We start from the raw sequence: 19327 nt of genomic DNA, 5'->3' as shown, positions 1-19327 counted from the left end.
TACCTCTCTTCACTAATCTGCAGGAAATTCTGCTACTCTAAAGAAATTCTCACTAACTCATGTTACAAAGGCATGCTATATTACTGTCTGTTATAATGTCTCTGATAATATCTACCTTGAATGTCAAGTCAAGTCACTAGTTAATTGTATATGATTACTTAAAATTTTTACAATTTACAATGTTAAATATTTCGACATAAGAAAACTGCGCAATTTTCTAAAATCCGAACCACGTTAATCATGCACATAAGATGTTAATAACCATTTAAACAGAATTTCAAAAGTTCATGTTATCCTAATTTTTAGGTGCTTGGGTAACTGCATTGTTCAAAGATCAATTAACCCGGTTCTGTCAAGCTAAAATGTGCCTATAAAAAATGCTGTACTTTACAATAAAATGTGATCAACTACTTTTATCTGTTGTTCAATTTATCCCAAGCTTGGTTTGGCTTTGAGTCTGCTTATTGCCTGTGCTTGGGAATTGCTGTTCTGCTAGTATGAAGCCTATGCTGACCTTATTCATGCTTTTTGGTATTCTTCTAAATCGGCTTGCCTTAAAAGTTTCCTTACTTTTACCAAATATTTTACTCCCGGCAAGCCAAGATTATGGAGGATCCTTACAACCAACGTATCACCGCTTGCCTGCATGTGTGATGGTTTAATTAGTTAAAAATGGGCTTTAAAAGCCGGTTCCTTATATCCTTAACGGACGGGCAAACGTACAACATGTGAGTTCGTGTTTCATTACAAAAACCGCATAGGCGAAAGTGTGCTGCATGTTGGTTGTTTTTCCAGGAAGGCTGTAGATCTTTCAAATCATGCATACCCAACCGGTAATCAATAACATTCTTTTTTAACTCAGTGCTGAAATGGGTTACTAAGTAAGCCTGTGGCTTTGTTGACACGTAAGAATTGATCACTGTCCACCCATGCCGGTGTTTTGATGTTGTTAATTTATTTTTGGGATATCTTGGTCCATCTGGGTTTTGATTTCTTTCCAGCATAGACTGTTCAATGACCCCGGGTCAGATGTACGAAATTTCTGGCATAACTTCACGAAGCCGCTCATGCTTCGGAATTTTTGATTCTGAAGGCAGAATTCCAGCCGAACCTGAGCTGGGGAGGCTGAATTTGGTAGGTTGAATACAGCTTTATATACCTTTGTCTGGAGTTCATTTAATAGTTCTACCTCTTTACCGCACCAGACTACTAGATCATATGACATTGTGGGAAGAATTTGTGCTGCCATCACTTTTAAAAGATGGACATCGTTCGGGTAGCCCAATTTTTTATACAGTATTCTATGTGCAAAGATGAATGATTCTGTTTTTGCTTTTAGGTACATTTTGTGTTCTTTATTTGTTGGACCTCGTCCCGATTTTAAACCTAGATATTTGTAGGACACTTGTTCTTCTACTATTGTTCCTTATACCAACCATTTGAACTTGGTTTTTTTGGGTTCCACTAGATGTACAATATTTTTTTTCTCTTTATTTAGTTCCAACATTTCTTGGTCCTACTATTTTACTAAGTTATTGATTGCTCTTTGTAACCCAATAGGGGTTTGGCTCAGCACCACTATGTCGTCTGCATACAGTCAGAAGATTATTGGCTCTTTGGACAGGTTTGGTGGATGGCAATCAGCTGCTTGCATGTGCTTAATGATGTCTGCCATAAATAAGTTAAAACGGCACAAGGCCAGGACGCAGCCTTGTTTTAGGCCTTGCTGTGTGTATATACTGGTGGTGGTGCTTCGTCCATCGCCTAATTTTGACTCTTGCCCAGGTTTCACTATATAGGGCTATTATTGCGTCCAGTAATTTACCCGGCAGCCCCCAGGCTCTTAGTTTTTCCCAGAGACGATTTCTGCTTACTCTGTCGAATGCGGCCTTCAAGTCTACAAAACATGCAAACAACCGTGTTTTCTTTTTTGCCGCTTTTTCAGTGAAAAGTGCCAAAGTAGCCAAGTTTGTTAAGGTGCCCCTCCCTGGTCTAGAGCCTGTTTGAAACGTAGGGATTATGGTCCGTTCTTCCATCCAGTCTTGGTGAAGTAGTAGACATGATCCATATAATTTGGCTTCTACATCGATCAATTCTATTAATATGTTGTTTTGAGGGTTATTGTAATCTCCCTGTTTGAATTTTGGATGTATGATGTTCCCTTTCCAAGATTTGGGAACGTCATTCTGTCTGTAGATCTGATTAAAAAACAGAGTGAGATAGTCAGACCAAAAATCCGGAGCATGTTTGAATAGTGCATTGGGGAGCCCATTCGGTCCTGCCGCCCCCTCAGTTTTTAATCTTTTTATTATTCCTCTTAATTGGTTCTCGGTTTTCATATTCTGGCTGTGTCGTTCTGGTGTTTACCTTATATCGTTGCTCTTGCAATGCTTCTAAAACGAGTGTTGTAATACGGCACTTATTGTACTTCGTTTTTTTCCCCTTTTTAAATTTTTTTTTTTATTTTAAGTCTTGAAAAATATACAGAAAATACAAAAACACAGTAAGTTGTGGCAGGCCGTACACAGAAAAACGAAAAACATTTTAGGCAAAAGACAAATGCATAGATAAGAGCCTAATCAAATACAATAAAACAGGTGAAGAAAAAGAAATTAGCAAAGCAAAATATAAGGCAGTGTAGCAAACTGGCACGGTGCAGGAAATACAAAAAATAAAGCTAATTAATCAACTCAGAGATTCAGTTCAACTTTTTTCATGACCTGAGCCACTCCTCCACTGGAGCCCAGATCTTATGGCCCAGCTCACATCTCCTTCTGCCTCGCCTCAGATAAACTGATGACTCAAGATTTTAGAGAGCAAGAATACGGGATCCCCAGTTAAAGAAAGTAGAAGCTTCCGGACTAAGCCATCCTGACGTGATACACAACCGAATTAAAGACATAGTTATATACAAAAACGCAGAGACATACCTCGGTCTTTCAGATGGGACATTACTTTCACATGCCATTAACACCATCTCAGGTGAAATATTTACCGAAATATTGAGCTTAGAATTTATGAAACACTCCACATCCGATAGAAAGACCCCCAAGCTTTGGGCACGAGAAAAACATGTGCATGTCATTAGCAGCTAAGAGACCACATCTAGGACAGCAGTGACCCTTGCAGCGCCACCCCCCATTTTGAGAATTTATTAGGCGTATAATAGAGATCAAATAGTGCCATATAGCTTTGGGTGCATAAACTTCCAGATACTAAAACACAACTAGCTAGCTCAAGTGCAAAACTTAAGTCAATCCCTGTCTTACCCAGCTTTGCCTCCCATTTGACTGTCTGTAAAGCAAAGTCCTCTGGGAGGTCAGATAACAAATGCTGATAGACTGCACCAATTCTAGACCTCCCTTGGATTAGTTCAAATAGCGTAATCTTGTCAAATAGGGTAGTGACTTGATGCTGCATTTTATCGATGCAGCTTCTAATCTGCAGATCTTTGAAAAAATTGTGCGTATTAAGATGAAACTTATACTTTAGAAAAGAAAAGGAGGCCATATGTACCTCAAAGCCTAAATTGCCAATAACACCCAGCCCTAATGACGACCACCTAAAAGTGATCTGATCTTGAAAAATAGCCGGTATGAGGCGGGCTGCGGTAAAAGGTGTATAAAAATTAATGTTAGGAATTAACCATTTACGACGTATCTTACGCCAGACTGAAAACATAGCCCCAATAACCTTGAACGTCATCTTCTTATAGTATCTTGGTTCTAAAATTCGCATTAAAACCCCTATAGTGACTTCTCCCAACCCCAGTTCGTAAATAGTGGGTCTACAGGAAATCGAGACCTCCGCACTGTCACCAAGCAATGGCAGGCCCAGCTGTTGAAGCATTGCGGACCAATAATAAAATAACAGATTCGGAACTGACCAATCCCCTTGGTCTCTAGGAAGACACATCCACTTAGCTGCCCTAGGTGGACGGCGCACCCTGATGGAGCGGGATAGAAAACAGAAATCTGTTTAAATCCGTGAAGTCACACTTCCATAAATAAATTAATAATGCTAACAATTTGTGCTGTGTGTGCTAATTCAACCTAGTTTAAAGTTACATTACATTACAGAACACGTGGGAAACTAACATGTGTGCTCATAAATGTGCATTATGTTGCATTCTTATGTATGTAGAAAATAATAAATTAATCTTGTCTATTGTCATGTCATAACTAATAGCAGCTGTTTTTAAAATAAAGGCATGTGCTTATTTTGCTTCCCTTGTCTATGTGATGTCATTTCTACTATTCTAGGTGCACATAAGGTTTTATGGATTAATGAAGACAGGTAGATATAAAATGCTGCTTTATTTGTGCTTTACTGCTAGGTAATTTAGACTAATGGGTTAATTATTAGCAATGATGGGAGGCAACAGAACAAACTGTATTTCTTTCATTAATTATTCTTTGTGTTTGTTTATATAATAGTTTTACAAATGAAGCTTAGAAATGGCTGCAGAAAAATAGTACCCTTTTAAAAGTGACGCAGGGACAGTGGCGCAGAAAATTGACGCTTTCTGAAAGAGGCCTAATGATGAAAATGGCTCAAGTGAAAATAATTCCAAGAAGGATGGAAAAGGCCTCTGAGCTTTTATTTTGAAAGGTTTTGGATTGAACAGCTAAAAAGATGACTTTTTGGAGAAATTTGCTAACGTTTGCTAACGTGCCATGGGAGTTCAGAGCTGACTAGCTCAAGGTTAAAAGGAAACTGTTGCTACAAAATGTATCAGCCTAAGGAGAAGCTGCCAAGACTTCTAAATGAACAATGGACTAGTGAATTTGCCCGGGCATGTAAGAAGGAGGTGTCACAGTTTACTGTGGTACGAGGTGGCTCAGCCAATGGAGAACTAGAATTCGTCTGCTGGAATGTGAAAAATAGTTAGCTCAGCTAAATTAGGGTATAAGAATAGGTTCAGAGAACACATAGTTGGCTTACGCTCGAGAAAATCTGGAGGACGATGTTATGCTGATGGACTTTACACGTGAGGACAGGAGTTTTTATTAAATACTTTATTATTAGGTGATGAGGGTAGAGACAGAGATATAGTTAGGATTTTGGAAAATGCTAAATTTTACTTATTCCTGCTAATGAATAATAATTCTTGATTTATGCTCTTTTTATTAATACTGAATAATTCTTTCTTTATGACTTTTTCTAATGCTTGTTTAATAAAATACCAAAACCTAAGTTTTTATAGATGTGTTAAAATAAACTTTCTAAAATGACAAGCTGGTCTTGATTATTACAGATGGTTTAAACAACTATATTTAGATCTTATCGCCTCATGATTCAAGCGCTCTATTGTTGTTATGGGCCTAGTGTTGTAGTGAAAGTTTTGTGGTAGTAGATAGTGTCATTTGTGCAATATTTTGGTGAGAGCGCTGGATCAATTTCTGGTAGCCATCGGACGGTTTATATATGTTGTTTTTGACATACATGTTACATGCATGATACATATATGTTGGTAAATTCATAGGATTAAGTTTTAACACATGTTGAGTTTGTTTATTTCGTGCTAAGTGTGTACCGGTACAAAAACTGTGTGATGAGAAGGTAGTCATGCAGAATATCTGATCTGTTTCTGTGATATCGCCGAGTATCACTGTTGGTATCGCCGTGTACCAGAAGTATTGTCGCCGTGCAATACAGTGTTGTCGCCGTGCAACACAGTTTTAGGGCTAGGTGTGAATCTTGTAACAGTGAGGGTTTTCTAAGAAATTAGAGCAGCATGAGAATAGGGACAAAGCGCCTTCCATAAAACTCACTGTGATAAGAGTATTAGTTATATTCGAGCTTGAGTGAAGGGTAGGGTAATGTCGGTGCATGATTATCTATAAACAGGTTAGAGTCCTGTACGGGTACATGTTTTATATCTATAAACAGGTGAGAGTCCTGTACGGATAACGGTGTTATTTTGCTAACGGTGCATGATTTCTATAAACAGGTGAGAGTCCTGTACGGATTTCATGTGTGTCTGAAGTTAGGGAATTTTCAGTGTGAAAGTGCGAGTTTGAATTGTATTTTATGTTCAAGTGGAACTCTTAGAACTTTCACTTCGCGGTGGGTTCAGAGCAAAGCGAGTTCATAATTATACGTGTTAGAAGGGTAGGGTAAGAGTTGCTCTACTGACAAATGGAAATTATCCTTAGTGTGAATAGCGCCGTCTATTCCGAAGTGTGGATACTTGAATGTATGTAAACTATCCTAATTAGAGAAGCAGACAGATGTGTTTCGTTTTATATATTCACTAAAATGTACCAAAAGTAATTTTAAGGTACTTAGGAAAGTTCAGGATAAATTCTGTACCATTCTAAGACTTTTATGATATTGTGCAGTGTTTAAATACATTTAAAAGCTCTGCACGTTAATAAAATTCAAATCAAAAGTGTTCAGCATAGTTGAAAAATATAAAAAGGTGAACTGTGCTATTTTAAAACATTCAGGAGCATTTTAGAATGTTCTGTGTTAATTAGGCTATAATTAAGGTATTCCACGTTGTTAAACATTTTTAAATAAGTAAGAAGCGATCAGAATTAATTTTATAAACATTACTAGCTTTAATTATAATAATAAATCATTCTCCGTAGTTTAAAACGATTAAAAAGTGCCCCGATCGAAAATTGTAAGGGAGGGGCTGGTTTTGCGAGTGAGAGCGTGTGGGGAGAGCCTGCAGCTGCAGCTGCTGCATGCGTCATAGCCCTGCCGCGCTCTGGTTGGTAGAACTGTCTGGAGCGTCATCATTAAGTAGCTCCCTGATTGGTTGATGTGCCCTGGAGTGTCGGAGCAAAGCAGCGCTCTCATTGGCTGAAGCGCGATAAAATGCTCGAAGTAATATTTTGTTTTATAAGTATTCCTGTTATGATTTCTTTCATCCTTTTGCAGATCGCGCTAATTTTATGAAAAAGACTGATTTAATTGCATGTCACTTCACAATTGATGAATGCTGGCGAGCGTTGCACTGTTTAAAAAGTGAAGCGTAGCGTTGTGGGCTCATTAAATTGTAGTTATGAATATCCCCGTGTTGCTAGATGAGCGCTAATGCTTTAAAAGTAAATTATTGTGTGTCACGAGCATTTTGAGAAGGAGGGGCTGCTGCCTGGGGAGAGCTGCCAGCTGCAGCGGCTGCTTGCGTCAGCCGCCGCGCTGACATTGGCTAAAACGCCGACGTGTCATAGGCAGGGCCGCGCTCCTATTGGGCGAGGCTCTGTGAGCCCCGCTCTGATTGGGCGAGGCTCTCCCATTGGAAATACATGGTCTGGAGTGGTTATCTACATTTATGAGTGTCCCTGTTTAAGCTGCGCTCCCATTCGTTAGGACGCCGTCGCGTCATAGCCAAAGCAGTATCTTCACGAAGGAACTGCGCTTCTATTCGTGCCAGTCCCGTCGCGTCATCAAAAAGATGTGCTCTGATTGGACAGGAGTGCCCCATTGTCACAGCAGAGCTGCGCTGTGAATTGATGAAGCGCTGTTCTGTGTTAAGAGTTTTTTTTTTGTCCCCGCTTTGGTTTCCTTTCAAATGCGCTATTGTTTTAAAACGAAGCGCATTGCAGCTAATGTGAGAACTGAGAGTTGTGCGCTGTGTGTTGTATTGGAGCACGAGGGAAGGTGCGCTCTGATTTGCTAGCGTCATAGTAAAGACATGCTGTGACTGGGTGTGACGTGTATAGTCACGAGAGAGAGGAGCTGTAATGTGATTGGTCAGAATTTTGTGGAATTGAACTAAGAGCCGCGATCTGATTGGTTGAGCCTTTGTGATGCAACCGGATTGGTTGAGGCTCGGGTGGGCACTATAATTGAATGTTAAGGAGTTGCCTGTCTGCCGAGGAGTGGGAAAATAAAGTGCTGTGATCGCATTAATGTCTGCTGATATTTGTGGGGGCATTGAAAGGCTGAGGAGACTTGGGGTTGCAGATATTGAATGAATAAGAGGATTGGGAGACTCTTTTGAGAGTGTGTTTGCAACGAAGGAGGCAGATTTAGAGCTGGTAATTACAGGGGGAGGTCTGAAGATTTTACAGCAGTGTGATTAAATAAAATAAAAAGAAAAACAACATCAAGCTTTCTTTTCCCCACAACTGTTGATATATGAAGGTGTGCAAGTGCAAATAAATAAATTTTAAATTATGCCCAGTTACATTTAAAGTGTTGAATAAATATTTTATATTGTTGTTTTACAAATACATATTTTTTAAGTTTATTAAAATTAAATACAGGTTATAGCAGAAACAGTAAAACATTGTGTCGCAAAACGAAATGCGATAATGATATATAATTAATGTTTAAAGGGTAAAAGGTTATTTACAAGCAGGACATTTTATGTAAATTAAGGCAAAACAGATTAGGTTTTCTTTTTTCACAGGTATACGTTGCAGAAGGTGTGTAAGTGAAAAATAAGTACATTTAAAACACATGTGATTATATGTTGGTATTATTGTTATAAATAAAAATTTTGCGTTGCTACTGTTTTTGCAAATTGATAATTTTTCTTTACAGGTTAAATATAATTAGTGATATAGGTAAATTAGGAGAAATATTAAATTGACCAAATTATAAGGTTTTCTACAACTGATAGTGATAAATTAATTAATTAATTGATCAGCAAACGCTGCAAGGCAAATTTAGAGAGTATATTTATCAAATTAATTAAATAAAATGTCTTCCTTGTATAAGAAAATGAAAAAGGTTGTTGCTAAATGTGAGAGTAAATTAAAGATTCCAAAATTAGCGAAAATAAATAATAAAAGTGTCAGAGTAGAAAATATAGATCAGTGTACAATTGATGTTGTAAATATGGATCAGAACAGAAATTCAAGAAGACCCCCAGAACAGATTAATGCAACGCCAAAAGTGTCAGATCAGATTGATAAAGTGCCAGTTCAGAATTTTACTAAAATTAATGCAATTGAAAAACATGTTGAAATGATTGGTATATCTGGAATTAATATTCCTGGTTATGTAAATTCATCAAATGATTTAAAGGAGTCCATGAAAATTATGGAAACAGAGATAGTCCCTGTGCTGGGAAAGGATGAAATTAGTTCCGCAGTTTTAAAGGTCCCATTAACTGAAAAGGTTTATTCTATTGTACTTGAGATTGAACTAGTAGGGATCAAAACTCAGCAAGAAACAGAGATGACTTCAGTTCTGGTAAGTGAGAAGTCTGACATTGACCTAATTGAATTGACACAGTCAGACGAGTCAAAATTATGGTCAAATGAAAAGGAAATTGAGATAAGTGAGCTGAATGAACAGCTACAAATACAGCGACAGGTAATGGTTCAGCAGAATGACATGGCTTCATTGCCATTACAAATTTTTATTAATGAACAGTCAGAGAAAACAGATACAGGATTAATTAATGAACAAGAAAACAGTCTAAAAAGATTAAATACACTTCCAGAATTTTGGAATAAAAATAATGTTCTTTTGAGTGAAGACATTAAAGTAAAGGATGCAATTGATCAACAGATTGAAACATTGACTTCTACAGGTTTACTTTTCAGAAATACAAATTTAATTAAAAGGTTGATTGATGATATTCAATTGGCAGAAAGGTTTGCTGTCGTGATATGTGCAGCATACAAAATGAATGATGAACATGCTTTGAGTTCACTAATACTAACATCTGTAGTTGAAACATGGCAGGGAGTCAAAGATTTACAAGATGATGTAACTCATGAGGAGAAAAACACATGGTTGAGAAACACATGGTTGAGTGCAGATTTTAGACAGCGAGATGAGGATGAAATTTTGACACACAAAGATGACAGAGTAGTTTTGCTAAATAGCATAATTACTGACATGGACAGAATGTACCATAAAATTGTAGAATTTCTTTACCAGAGGTGTCTAACTTATCAGCAAGTGAACACAATTAAGAGAACAATTGTGAGATTGGGAACGGAATTACAGGAGAGTGGTTCATTGACCAGATTACAAATGGATTTCATTGGGATGGCATTGAATGACAAACTGTGCTACATTTTTGTGATTTACTGTTTGTTTTCAAAATGGGTTGAAACATTTCAGATGCGACATGATGATGAAATTACTGTTGCAAAGTTATCAGATAACAGAAAAAATATTGAAAACAGACTGCTCCATTGTACAGATAAACTAGAAATTTCAAATGTTGAGGAGCATGAGAATGTTACTATAAAAGTCAGAGATGCAAAAATGTGCCTAGCTGCAGGTACAAAGTGGACAGATGTTCTTCCACTTGTTTTGATGTTTCTGAGAAACACTACTGATAAAAAGACAGATTTAAGTCCACGTGATATTATGATGGACAAGGTCATGAGACAGTCATTCATACCAGAGAAAAGAATGATGCCTATCAATGATAGCATCAATTTGGAGTACTGCAGGAATTTATCAGATGAAATGATTTCTGTGTTTGATGAAATTGAAACTGAAGTGCAAACAAGAGAAAAAGAGCAAGTACTTGAATTGTTATCAGGAAAAAGAATCAGGAAAAAGGTTCGTCTTAAAAGAAATTCTTTAGTGCCAAGGTGGCAGAAAAGGAGGTCAGTCAGTCTTGTCACAACAAATGCAGAGAAGTGCAAAAGACTGAAGAGGTGGATTGACACTGGCCATACTTTTCGTGTATCTACACCTGAAAATCCTGATGAGAATAGTGTCACAATTGATGATTCAGATTCTGAAGAAGATCTTGAAGAGAATGCAGATCTTGAAGATCGACAAGTTGGTCGACATCTGGAGAACATAAATGGAAAACAAGCCTTGATTGAAGAAGACTTGAAAGTTGTGACTGAAGACTCAGAAAATGATGGAAATCTGCCAGATAAAGAAGCAGAAGAAGAATGTGATCAGATTGTGATTCAAGACCAGGAGAGTATTGAAAAGCAGAAAAGTAGCTCTGAAAGCAGGAACAGGAATTCTGAAACTGGGAAGTTGAAGGTAATTGAAGAAGAAGATGAATTGCCAAGTACCAGCTACAAAGATGACGTTCCTAACGGAGTGAAGCTGCTGAGTAAAGAAGTACCTGAGTCCAGAATGAAAATATCTGACACTGAAACTGATGAGAATGATGAAGATTCTCAAATAAGAAAATTCAGAAAAGGAGCTTGGAGAACAGAATGTAATGTGACCAAGCAAAAGAAGAAATTACCAAGAAAATGTGATGAATGGCTAGGAGAAAATGAAGGCCTAAAATTCAAATTGAGACACAGATCAAAGGAACAGATTGATGAGATATCAAGTCAAAAAGATTCTGAAAAGAAAAGTGAGGCAGGAAAGAAAATAGAAGTGATACCTGTAGTGGAGGTAAATGATGAGAGTCAAAAAGAGATTGAAAACAAAAGTGACAATGATTGAAGTACATACCTGTTAAATTTTTAGGTTTTCTGTTTTTGGCATAAGGCTGAAGAAATCTTGTTAGGTGACACAAGGTCGAAGAAATTCTGTTAGCTGAAAAATTAATTTGTGACATTAGGTCGAAGAAAAACTGTTAGAAGGTTTAAAGAATATGTATAAAAAAAAAAAAATAAAAAAAAAATTGAAAAAGGGGGGTGTTAGAAATTTTTAGAAAATTTAGGTAAAATTTTTAAAATTTTTGTTTTATTTTTCTTTGCAAGCTTAATGCAATTATAATTCTGCTTTGGATAATTTAGGTTATTGTTCTTTTAGAAATAATCAAGGAGAAGTTTTAGGTCAATATGACAAGCAAGATACTGACATTTTATTAGTTATAGTTTTTGCAACACTTTTATTGAAGCTTAGTTATATGTTACACAAGAGAAAGAAATAGAACTAGAGGGGTTTCTTAAAACTCAATATGAGAATTGTAGATAAACTGATGAGATAAGTCTTTAGAAATACTAACACAGGTGAAATTGAATCGTGTTCATCTTAGATAAAATCTTTGCTAAAATATTGGGTGGTGGTGTGGTGATTTGTTAATCACCAGATGAGGGAGTTGATGGAGCGGGATAGAAAACAGAAATCTGTTTAAATCCGTGAAGTCACACTTCCATAAATAAATTAATAATGCTAACAATTTGTGCTGTGTGTGCTAATTCAACCTAGTTTAAAGTTACATTACATTACAGAACACGTGGGAAACTAACATGTGTGCTCATAAATGTGCATTATGTTGCATTCTTATGTATGTAGAAAATAATAAATTAATCTTGTCTATTGTCATGTCATAACTAATAGCAGCTGTTTTTAAAATAAAGGCATGTGCTTATTTTGCTTCCCTTGTCTATGTGATGTCATTTCTACTATTCTAGGTGCACATAAGGTTTTATGGATTAATGAAGACAGGTAGATATAAAATGCTGCTTTATTTGTGCTTTACTGCTAGGTAATTTAGACTAATGGGTTAATTATTAGCAATGATGGGAGGCAACAGAACAAACTGTATTTCTTTCATTAATTATTCTTTGTGTTTGTTTATATAATAGTTTTACAAATGAAGCTTAGAAATGGCTGCAGAAAAATAGTACCCTTTTAAAAGTGACGCAGGGACAGTGGCGCAGAAAATTGACGCTTTCTGAAAGAGGCCTAATGATGAAAATGGCTCAAGTGAAAATAATTCCAAGAAGGATGGAAAAGGCCTCTGAGCTTTTATTTTGAAAGGTTTTGGATTGAACAGCTAAAAAGATGACTTTTTGGAGAAATTTGCTAACGTTTGCTAACGTGCCATGGGAGTTCAGAGCTGACTAGCTCAAGGTTAAAAGGAAACTGTTGCTACAAAATGTATCAGCCTAAGGAGAAGCTGCCAAGACTTCTAAATGAACAATGGACTAGTGAATTTGCCCGGGCATGTAAGAAGGAGGTGTCACAGTTTACTGTGGTACGAGGTGGCTCAGCCAATGGAGAACTAGAATTCGTCTGCTGGAATGTGAAAAATAGTTAGCTCAGCTAAATTAGGGTATAAGAATAGGTTCAGAGAACACATAGTTGGCTTACGCTCGAGAAAATCTGGAGGACGATGTTATGCTGATGGACTTTACACGTGAGGACAGGAGTTTTTATTAAATACTTTATTATTAGGTGATGAGGGTAGAGACAGAGATATAGTTAGGATTTTGGAAAATGCTAAATTTTACTTATTCCTGCTAATGAATAATAATTCTTGATTTATGCTCTTTTTATTAATACTGAATAATTCTTTCTTTATGACTTTTTCTAATGCTTGTTTAATAAAATACCAAAACCTAAGTTTTTATAGATGTGTTAAAATAAACTTTCTAAAATGACAAGCTGGTCTTGATTATTACAGATGGTTTAAACAACTATATTTAGATCTTATCGCCTCATGATTCAAGCGCTCTATTGTTGTTATGGGCCTAGTGTTGTAGTGAAAGTTTTGTGGTAGTAGATAGTGTCATTTGTGCAATATTTTGGTGAGAGCGCTGGATCAACCCCCACAGAAATCTGTTGCAAGTTCTTTCTGCTCTAGCCAAACTTAATTGTGAGAACTCGAGCGGAATAGTCCTAAATAAGTACAGGAACTTTGGAAGGACCAGCATTTTGAGGACGTTACACCGACCATATAGAGACAAATGCAAGTTGTCCAGTCTTACTAATTTAGAATTTACTGATTCGATAACTGGCTGAATATTAAAATCTGGAATATTGGCAACTAGGGCAGTCATTTTACCCTCTAAATTTATTGGTACTTGGACCACTGGGGCTTGGGAGGGGCCCATAGCAGGAGTTTGAATAACCTGGGTTTTCGTGACATTAAGCTTATAGCCAGACAACCAACCAAATTGTTCTGATAAGATCTTTTAGGCAGGAAAGGTGGAGGCGACATCCCTGGTTAAGACTACAATGTCGTCCGCATAGGCCGGAGTCTTGAACTCTATGGCATTGACCCTTACAGGCAGAATATCCAAAGTGCTTTTGATCTTACTGAGAAAAGGGTCAATGTAAAGGGCAAATAGTAGGGGCGAACAGGGACATCCCTGTCTAGTACCCCTCTAATATTGAATGATGCCAACACAAGACCAGAGATGTGCAGGGTAGCCGCTGGGGCAATATAGAGCGATTGAACAGCCTGAATGAACTTGGAACTAAAGCCTTTCCAACGGAGAGTTGCCTTCTCGGCATCCAACAGGATTACTCCAAGGGAAGAATTAGTCACTTGGACCCAATCCAAAAGTGCGATAGCACGGAGCACATGGTCAACCGTATCACTGCCCGCGATGAATCCCTGCTGACAAAGTACAACCAGTGGGGTGATCACCAAGGCAAGCCTAGTAGACAACATTTTTGAATACATTTTGCTATCTGTGTTTATGAAAGATATGGGCCGAAAAGAGGAGGGGTCCAGCTCTGGTTTATCTTTCTTACTAAAAAGAACAATCGTAGTTTGTCGCCATGAGTCCGGCATATTACCCACCTGTGCGGCTCTAAAAACTGAAAGGAGATCCTGCCGAATCTCCAAGCAGAATACCCCATAAAATTCCAATGGAATAGCATCTGGGCCCGCAGCCTTGCATTCGCTAGCGATTTAATTGCTAGCTCCACCTCCTCCCACTCTATTAGGGCAGACAAATCTTCATTCTCCTGGGCTGTAACTTGAAGGGTGTCAATATCCTTAAGAAAATCCACAGCTTCACGCTCGATTTCAGAATCAGGATTTTCCTCCCTATAAAGTGTGTTATAAAACTCCAGGAAGACACCCACACCCCCTCCGGTGTATCATGGACATGGCCCTGGCGGTGTTGGATCTTAATAATACGATTTGATAAGCTATTCTGCTGGAGTCTTTTGGCTAAGATTTTGCCAGATTTTTCCCCAAATTCATAAGTCATTGTGCGATACTGCAAAAACTTAGCTGCCAAGTCCTGCCCAAAGAATTCTAGAAGTTTTGCCTTAATTATAGCGACAGATTGCTGGTTTTGACATATATTGAGACCCTCCTGGATTGTATGTGTTAACTGAACCTCTGCAGCCCTCATCTCCTCAATGCACCCCCTAGTTTGTTCCTGCATTCTTTTCCGTCGAAAGGCAGAGAAGCTCTTGGTCTCCCCCGTACTGCAGCCTTGAGTGTATCCCAGACTATACTACTAGAGCCAGTCCCCCTATTGATGTTTAAACACTCAGGTAACCACTTCCTCATATGTTCCAAATAGGGCTGTTCCAGTAGTAGTTTTCTTTCAAATGTCCAGACCCTAGGGTCACTAAGGCTGCAAGAAAAGGGACTTTCTACAACCAGAGGGTTACGGTCAGACAAAATTCTTGGGGGGATAGAGATAGAAGTCGCCTCTGCAACCTGATCTGACATAAAGAACTAGTCCAAACAGACCGTTTTGTTATGAGGGGCAGAGTAGTATGTGAAACCATCTTGATTTTTATTATGTCGAAACCTAAGGTCGATCAAACAATGTTCTTGAATCAGTGCTTGGAGAGCCCTAAAGACACTGGGTTTCTTACCCGAATATTTTTGAGGCCCCACTAGATTAAAATCTGCCGACACATTAATATTCATATCCCCACACAGATAGATGGGATGCGGCCATTGTGCCAGCTCTAAATTCAGGAAATGTAATACAGCCGGATCGTCTAAATTTGACCCATATATTGTACATATTGTTAGGGGTCTACCATTAACAACTAATTTGGCTATTGCCCATCTCCCTGCACTATCCTGACAGGTTCTACTACAAGATCCAACCCCCGTCTCAGCAGAATAGCCATCCGTCTAATCATAGAAGTCTGGCGGGAACATCCAAATAAATCAAAACCAGGGATTCTCAAAAAGTCGCGATTACCCCAGGGCACATGAGTCTCTTGTAAGCAGAGTGTGTCTATTTGCATAGCCTGAAGAATTCTCGAAAACAGGGCCCTTTTTTGCCACAGTTAAGTCTACATATATTCCGGAAGCATAAACACAGTTTACCCTGCCCCATTAGCTTTCAAAGAGAAACCTAACCCCACCAGTAAATCCATAACCGTTCTAATCCAGCCTTCAAAAAATGAATGAAAGGCTATAAATACAAATAAAACAATAAATGCCACGACTATACATCAGATTCAAGCATTTTACAAACCCCCAACCCCTACCACCTTCCTACTTCCTTCCCTCTTGACCACCCTCCCTACCCTTCACCACCACCCCTACACCCCACACCCCCACGCCCCCCTTGTAAGGCAACAGGACCGAAGTCCTTGTGATGGAAGAGCTGGTTCAACTCAGTCTCCCCCGATGTCCTCGCCCAATCCATAACAACCACAGGGGGATGAGGCCATAGGGAACCTAAAAATTGAGACAAAAAGAAACGAGAGACATATAGACCCTTCTATTCCCATACATTTGGGCACACCCCCACTTAAGGACCCTTGGCCTCCCAAAAAAAAAGAAACATTGGAAAGGAAATATTAGAACCTAGATTGAAATCAGATACTCCTTAGCCTGGATTTCAGAGACAAAGAATCTAATGTGACCCTGATATATAATTTTCAATTTGGAAGGGAAAAACAAGAAGGCTTGAGCTCCCTTTGACTGGAAAGGTGCTATTAGCTGGCGGAGCTGCCACCTCCGCTCAACTGTTCCTGGACAAAAGTCAGGTCTGACAAAAAACTCACAGCCCTTCCCAGCCCTTTTCCTATCTGGCCTGGCTAAGTCGTAAATCTTTTCCCTGGCCAGATAGTTATTCAGACATATTAAAATTGCACGGGGATTATCATCAGTCTGAACAGATCTCTGTCTTTGCTTAAAAGGGAAGCGGTGTACACGCTGGATTTCAAGTCGCCAATCCCACTGCTTAACCTCCGGGAACCCCTCCGTGAAAAGTTCCACGATGAACTGCTTAAAATCAGAGCCTTCGATTCCTTCAGGAACTCCCAGTACCCTGAGATTATTCCTCCTGGTCCAGTTTTCAAGGTCTGTGAGCTTCCAAATGATATCCTCCCTATGAGTTTTAATAAGGTCTGTGATACCATTCTGAGTGACCAGGTCATCTTCCAGCGTGGAGATCCTTTCTTCAGCCTCAACGATTCTGGACGCGATATCAGAGCAAATTTTTGCCACTCTGCGAAAAGCATTTTGCACCCTCCGACACACGCCCTGAGTTCCAACACTTTCTTGCCGAGTCTATTCACGGTGGGCCATTATAGTCTGATAAATAACCGAAAGTGTCATCTCTTTGGGGGCTGGCTGAGGGGGGTTAGTCCCAATACCTCACCCTGAGTCCATGGGGTTGCCCATCAAATCAGATTGTGCCGAGAAAGAATAATCCGAGAACAGAGAGCCCATATTTGAGCTTGACAGTGGTGCCTCCTATTCTCTGCCTGCCATCCGAATTGTACGGGAACCACAAGGTGAGACTTCTGAGCTTAAAACTTCATTAGTTCGCCAGTCCCCCGACTCACTGTCATCATCCATCCAGTCCTTCGTACTGCTGTATCTGTTTTCTAAGTGCTGTGTCCACATTTTTTCACCGATGCCTGCTTATTGTTGTAGATTTAAACCCTTTGTCAGTTTATTTATGATACCCTAGAATTCCCTACTATTTGGCAATTTACTTGCCCACAGTAGTTCTGTCCAGAAATTTTCTTTATATCATGTTTTTGCTTCCCTCAGCATCTTCCTGTATTTGTTCCATGATTCCTTCAGTATGCCCTTGTCTGTCTTCTTACCCGTTTTTGCCGCCGCTGCTTGGAGTCACACCTCTCTTACAATCCTTCTCTTTTCTTCTCGTAGTGAGAGGTTAAACCATGGCTCCTTCCTGGTGTCTATTCTTTTTTTGCTTCCTTTAATTGCTGGACATTTTTGGATGAGGACGACGCACAGTTATTCCCAACTTTTTAGGCTATTATCCTGTCGGGGGCCCTATTTGACTCATATGTTCCTTAAGTGTGTCCACTATGGTCATCACATTCCCTCCTTGCCATTTTAATTTCCGCAGGTTAAACTTCTCTGTTTGTTGTACCAGCGTATTTATTTTTTCAGCTTGGTTAAGGGATATGTTGATAGTTGTAATTTGCGGGAAATGGTCACTCTCTATACGCGGTCAGACTTTAACTGAGACAATTCTTAGAACCAGATTACTGCTGGCGATGGTAAAGTCTATTATAGATCTATTTTTTCCGCTTGAGTGTGTGAAGGCCGCTGGTGAATCCCCTATTTTGTTGCCATTCAGAATTGACAAACCATGGCTATCTAACGTTCTCGTTATTAATTGGAATCCCCAGTCCTCATGCCTCTTTCTTTTATTCTGTTTATTTATTAGGTTACTATTAAAATTGCCTGAAATGATCAGCGGACAAAGTTCATGTGATTTTTGCAATGCATTGAACAAATTCAAAGTATTATGAATTTTTCCTTCTGCTTCTTTTTTTCTGGCTGAACATATACGTTGACTAGTATTAATTGCCAATCTGATTTGTTAACATTAAGCTTTCCAGTAAGTTTTATTACCTGCAACCAATTTACACCAGCGTTTAGTTCTTCTGTATGCCAACCATATTTTTGTGTCATGTATGTTGCTAAGCCTCCTCTCGGGTGACCATATCTTGAGAATTGTTCTGCTAGGTAATGATGTTCTATATAGCCCCCTATTGATTCTGGCTTCATGTTTCATGTTTCATGGAGTAGTAGTATGTCCTGTTGTTCATAGAAAGACAGAGTTTCATGGTCATGCCCCATATTATCAAATCCGTGGACATTCCATGAGCAGATCTTTATCATGTCCTGGCTCTCATCCCTAAGGTCTTTTATTAAATCCTGCCCATTCGTCCCAGCTTGCTGCCCCAACTTTTGTGATTCAACTTTACTCTTGACTGTTCGTTAGGTACGGGTGTTGCTTAGTACCTTTGGCACCCAGGACCAATCCATGCTGCCACCTGTAGGTTGTTCGAAGCTTGATTGACTCCCTATTGCCTTGACCTCTTTTGTCTTGGATGGCCTCGGTAGTGTGGTAGAACGAGCGCCGTTTTTTGTGATTTTTCCCAGATGAATATTCCATTCTTTGCTTCGTATTATTTGTTAGGAATGGATGTGGGTATCTTGGGCGTTTATGGGGCCTCAGTGTAATCCCCCAGAATTTAAATGTTGATCTTGTTTCATGAATCCTGTCCACAAGTTCCTTTGCTGACCAGGTAGTCAAGGTTTCTTCAATGTCTGGGTTATCAGTAGGGTTAAATTCTACGGCTGAAAGATCTTGAGATGATATTCCTTCCAGCTCTGGAATTTCTTTAAACAACCTTAACAGGTTCCCTCAATTTAATATATCTTGCCTTCCTTTTGTGTGTTAGGGATTTTATCATCAATGTCTATTTCTTGTCCCCTTTGTTTTTGCTGACCTTTTCCTGTGGTGTAGCCGGCATGTTTACTTCCTTT

Source organism: Lissotriton helveticus, chromosome 4_1 (genome assembly GCF_964261635.1).
Source record: "Lissotriton helveticus chromosome 4_1, aLisHel1.1, whole genome shotgun sequence".
Lineage (NCBI taxonomy): Eukaryota > Metazoa > Chordata > Amphibia > Caudata > Salamandridae > Lissotriton > Lissotriton helveticus.
This window is presented reverse-complemented; position numbering follows the sequence as displayed.